Genomic DNA, 6,000 nt, shown 5'->3' with positions numbered 1-6,000 from the left:
TTTAGTCTTTTCATTGCCTTATTATTTTAATCCGATTTTAGTAGTTTAATATGGATCAATTCAGAACTTAGTCAGTTTTAGAACTTGGGATTTCATGCTAGGGCTAAGGAGAAAGGAGAAGAGAAAAGAAGAAGAAGAAAGGGTAAATTCATCAAGATCGATCAAGGAACTTGGTGTTTCGCCAAGGATTTACTTCTATCAGGTATGTGATGCTCTCATAACGTTGGGATCGTTCTCCCACGTGCCAAGCATATTTATTTCAGGTTGGATTCGTTCTAAAAACATTTGAATATTGATGATCTTGATATCTATTCTTAAATTCATATATTGTTCTTGAATTTGACTGAGTTGGGAAGTTCTTGATTTCGTTACGTCGCATTATAGGGTTGTTTCGAGTTAGGTTCTTAAGTATATTTATTGGGTATCTGTATCTAAAAGTAATTTGAGAAAAAGAACTGAGTTTGGGTGAATTGGGGTTGGAAAACGAAGAAGAAATTTCATCGGATGAATTTAAGGAGTGGTTGCACGTCGCGCGCTTAGTGCCCATATTTGATCATTTTAGCTTCGCATCGCGGAGCTGACACGAGGTGTTCTGCCACAAAAGACATTTTCGAAACCAAAATTAAATTATGCCTCCGCGTCGTAGACCCACCTTCAAATATTTATTTTTGGTCTTTTCTCATGTTTAACTATCTAGAATCATTATTAAACGTCATGAGATCTTTCCAGCCATAAATCTTAATCCTTGAATCCATAATTCAATTCAAGGATCAGCTAAGAGTCAAGTCAAGAGCAGTTAAGGTCAAAGTCAAGAGTCAAGTTAAGATGAGTTCTTAAAGTTTTCAAAAGTCTTTCACAAATATTTTTACTTTGTTTAAAGACTTAAGCTTCGAGTTCAGTAAGGATGTAAAGTTGAAGTTCTTTTCTTCAAAGAAGTATATGGAGGCAATGTATTCCCAAAGAGATTTAAAATGTTTTCACATTTAAATAAGAGCGGAAACTGAGATTTCCAAAGGGCCTCCGGGCTAGTTTTCAGAAAAGAGTAATAGCTTTCTAAATGAAGCAAGCAGGGAAACTGAGATTTCCAAGATAGCCTTTGAGCTAAATTTTTGAGCACTAATCTCAAATCACAGAAGAAGTATATTTTTAAAACATATAGAGCTAATATATTTTTAGAGTAGTATTGAGCACCGATATAGGGGAGAGTTCAGACAACTCAGCCCCCATAAACCATGTAGTCACCATGGGTAGAATAGGGTCATACTTTTTAGATGAACCCTTTTCATAATAGACTAGTGGATCCGCTTAGTAGTTCAGGTCCTATACCTTTGGCCAGGTATAGGATATGTTGGCAGCGTGAGGTAGATCAATGTATCATCACTATAGCTCTTATGTAATGGTTGTCGGTTAGAGAAACTCCCACAGAAGTTATTGTATTTTATATACATTAGTTATTGTATTTTTACATATATTTCAGAGTTATGTTGTATCCTTGTATATACACAAAGTTGACATCATGTTTTTAAATAGCTTTTCTTTATATTGCACTTGTTTTAAACTGCTTTATATTAAAATGAGTTTAGTTAAGTATTCATAAGTTGAAAAGAGCCAAGGTAAGTGTTTCTTTCAGATTCCCTTTCAAGCCTATGTTGTTTTAATATTCCAACTCATATACTCGTACATTCAATGTACTGATGCCAGTTGGCCTGCATCGTTTTATGATGCCGACACATGTACCTAGGATCGGCATTTCGGCGCATCGTTGATCCAGTGAGCAGTTCAGAGTCTATTGGTGAGCCTCCTTGCATTCCGGAGGATCCATTTCATTATTTTCTAGCTTAGTTCATTAGGATGTTGTGGGGTTTGTCCCAACATCCATCTCTATTTTTATTAGAGGCTTCATAGACAGTAAGATGTTAGTTCTTTTGTCTTTTCATTGTCATTATTCCATGTTGAGACTTGAGTTTGCCTTAATGGCCAATTGAATGTTCTTTTATAATATTCCAGTTTATTATATGAACTTATCTTTGTTGAGTTTAAGTATTCTGCTGAGTTAAGTAAACTAGGCTAAGGGTTCGCTTGGGCCCAGCAATGGTTTTCGAGTGCAAGTCCCACCCAGGGTGTAGGCTCGGGGCGTGACAAACTTGGTATCAAATCATAGAGTTCAAGAGTCCTAGGGAGTCTATGAAGTCGTGTCTTTAGAGTCCTAGTTATCGGTGTGAAGAGCGCCACATCTATAATTAAGAGGCTGCAACATTTATGAATTCCTTCACTTCTTTCACACTCATTTCGTGCGTTAGAGTTTATCTCTAAAAAGTTTTCCTCTAATTCATGCTTGTGCGTGTTTTCAGATAATCATGCCTCCACGAAGAGCAGTCAGAGTTCATCCAGCTTGGAGGAATGTTGAGGAACAAGAGTTACCCAATGCACCTGAAGTGCAACCGCAAAGTGAAGTCACCAATGCTAAGTTTCGTGAGGCTATCCGAATGTTGAGTCAAGCTGTGACTAACCAGGTTGGTCAGCAAAGAGGAGCTCGACAAGAAGAGGTTGACACTTCGAGGATTTGTGAGTTCTTGAGGATGAATCCTCCAAGTTTCATTGGTTCGAGCACTACTGAGGATCCAGAGACCTTTACTGAGGAACGGAAGAAGGTTTTCGAGGTGATGCATGTTGCTGACACTGAACGAGTTGAGCTAGCTACATATCAATTGAAGAATGTTTCTAGGACTTGGTTTGATCAATGGAAAGGGGGTAGGGCTGAGGATTCACCACCTGCGAGTTGGGCAAGTTTTGAAGAGGCTTTCTTGGGGTATTTCTTTACCCGAGAATTGAAAGAGGCTAAGGTACGGGAATTTCTAACACTTAAGCAGGATTCTCTCAGCGTTCATGAATATGGGTTGAAGTTCACCCAACTATCCCGATATGTTCCGGAGATAGTTAAGGACATGAGGAGTAGAATGAGCTTGTTTGTTGATGGGTTGGGCTGTCTATCAAGCAAAGAGGGCCACACAGCAATGCTTATTAGAGACATGGACATTTCAAGGTTGATGGTCTATGTGCAACAGGTAGAGAAAGAGAAGCTGAGATATAGAAAGGAGTTCAAGAGCAAAAGGTCTAAGACAGGGAACGAGTCCGGGCAACAAAAGAGTAATGCCAACCGGTCATCTTTCCAACAGAAACAGAAGGGAGATGCTCCATCATCTACTAGTGCACCTAATTCGTGCTTGCGCGTGTTTTCAGATAATCATGCCTCCACGAAAAGTAGTCAGAGGTCATCCAGCTTGGAGGAATGTTGAGGAACAAGAGTTACCCAATGCACCTAAAGTGCAACCGCAAGGTGAAGTCACTAATGCTAAGTTTCGTGAGGCTATCCGAATGTTGAGTCAAGCTATGACTAACAAGGTTGGTCAGCAAAGAGGAGCTCGACAAGAAGAGGTTGACACTTTGAGGATTTGTGAGTTCTTGAGGATGAATCCTCCAAGTTTCATTAGTTCGAGCACTACTGAGGATCCAGAGACCTTCACTGAGGAACGGAACAAGGTTTTCGAGGTGATGCATGTTGCTGACACTGAACGAGTTGAGCTAGTTGCATATCAATTGAAGAATGTTTCTAGGACTTGGTTTGATCAATGGAAAGGGGGTAGGGCTGAAGATGCACCACCTGCGAGTTGGGCAAGTTTTGATGAGGCTTTCTTGGGGTATTTCTTTCCCCGAGAATTGAAAGAGGCTAAGGTACGGGAATTTCTAACACTTAAGTAGGATTCTCTCAGCGTTCATGAATATGGGTTGAAGTTCACCCAACTATCCCGATATGCTCCGGAGATAGTTAAGGACATGAGGAGTAGAATGAGCTTGTTTGTTGATGGGTTGGGCCGTCTATCAAGCAAAGAGGGCCGCGCAGCAATGCTTATTGGAGACATGGACATTTCAAGGTTGATGGTCTATGTGCAGCAGGTAGAGAAAGAGAAGCTGAGATATAGAAAGGAGTTCAAGAGCAAGAGGGCTAAGACAGGGAACGAGTCCGAGCAGTAAAAGAGTAATGCCAACCGGTCATCTTTCCAACAGAAACAGAAGGGAGATGCTCCATCATCTGCTAGTGCACCTGCACCTAAGAACAAAGGTGAGTACTATGGTCAGAATTCTAGAGCTAAGCCTACCTATTCCCAGGGAAGTGTGGCGCAAGGGGGTAGTAAGCCTTCTGCCTGTGCCAAGTTTGGTAGGAACCACTCAGGTATTTGTCGTAAGGGCTCCATTGGTTGTTTCAAGTGTGGTCAGACTGCGCATTTCATGTGAGAGTGTCCAAAGAACAAGCAGGGAAATGGTAATGGGGGCAATAGAGCCCAATTTTCTTCAGTTGCTCCACCAGACAGAGTTGCACCTAGAAGGGCTATTTTCGATACTGGTGGAGGAATAAATCGCTTGTATACCATCAATAGTCGCCAAGAGCAAGAGGATTCACTAGATGTTGTCACTGGTATGATTCAAGTCTTTGACTTTACTATTTATGCTTTGCTAGACCCAGGAGTGAGATTATCTTTTATAACTCCTTATGTTGCTATGAACTTTGATGTTATTCCTAAGCAACTTAGTGAACTATTCAGCGTTTCTACACCTGTTGGTGAGTCTATTCTAGCAAAGAGAGTATATCGTGATTGTCCTATTTTCGTCAATCACAAGAGTACCATGGCTGATTTAATTGAGTTAGACATGGTAGATTTTGGTGTAATCCTTTGTATGGACTGGCTTCATGCCTTTTATGCCTCAGTTGATTGTAGAACTCGAGTAGTCAAGTTTCAGTTTCCAAATGAGCCAGTCTTAGAGTGGAAAAGCAGTTCAACAGCGCCTAAGGGTCATTTCATTTCGTAACTTAAGGCAAGAAAGTTAGTTTCTATGGGGTGTGTCTATCACTTAGTCCGAGTTAATGACTCAAGTGTTGAGGTACCTCATATTCAGTCAGTTCCAGTAGTAAAAAAGTTTCCAGATGATCTTCCCAGAGTCCCTCCTGAGAGAGAGATAGACTTCGGTATAAATCTTATTCCAGATACTCATCCGATATCTATTTCGCCATATAAAATGGCACCAGCAGAGTTGAAAGAGCTTAAAGAGCAGTTGAAAGATTTGCTAGATAAGGGTTTCATTCGACCAAGTGTCTCACCTTGGGAGCTCTGTCTTGTTTGTGAGGAAGAAGGATGGTTCCCTTAGGATGTGTATAGATTACCGTCAGTTGAACAAGGTTACCATCAAGAATAAGTATCCTATTTCGAGGATTGATGATCTATTTGATCAGCATCAGGGTGCTTCCTGTTTCTCAAAAATTGACCTCAGATCAGGTTACCATCAGTTGAAAGTAAGAGAATGTGACATTCCAAAGACAGCATTTAGGACCCGTTATGGTCATTATGAGTTTTTGGTCATGTCGTTCGGTTTAACTAATGCACCAGCAGCGTTCATGGACCTTATGAATAAAGTCTTCAAACCTTATTTAGATATGTTTGTTATTGTCTCCATTGATGACATACTAATCTATTCAAAGAATGAAGAGGATCATACTAGCCATCTCAGAATAGTTCTTCAGACTTTGAAAGATAAGGAGTTGTACACCAAGTTCTCTAAGTGTGAGTTTTGTCTTGAGTCTGTGGTATCTTGGGCCACATAGTTTCTGGTGATGGAATTAAAGTTGATACTCAGAAAATTGAAGCAGTGCAGAATTGGCCTAGACCCACATCTCCAACTGATATTAGGAGTTTCTTGGGTTTGGCTGGCTATTAAAGAAGGTTTGTAGAGGGGTTCTCATCTATTTCATCCCCTTTAACGAAGTTAACTCAGAAGACAGTGAAATTTCAATGGTCTGAAGCTTATGAGAAAAGCTTTTAGGAATTGAAGAAGAGGTTGACTACTGCCCCAGTTTTGACCTTTCCAGAAGGTACTCAAGGTTTTGTGGTGTATTGTGATGCATCTAGACTTGGTTTCGGTCGTGTCTTAATGCAGAATGGCAAAGTT

The 6,000-nt window shown here is 40.4% G+C and overlaps 1 pseudogene; it reads left to right on the top strand.

Moving 5' to 3' along the window:
* The first annotated feature begins 2,357 nt into the window (after nucleotides 1-2,357).
* LOC125869877 (uncharacterized) overlaps nucleotides 2,358-6,000 on the top strand; it is a 40,535-nt pseudogene continuing 36,892 nt past the window's right edge.

Source organism: Solanum stenotomum, chromosome 1, assembly GCF_019186545.1.
Source record: "Solanum stenotomum isolate F172 chromosome 1, ASM1918654v1, whole genome shotgun sequence".
Classification (NCBI taxonomy): Eukaryota; Viridiplantae; Streptophyta; class Magnoliopsida; order Solanales; family Solanaceae; genus Solanum; species Solanum stenotomum.
The sequence above is the reverse complement of the archived record's forward strand: the minus strand, read 5'-3'. Positions and strand labels throughout refer to the sequence as shown.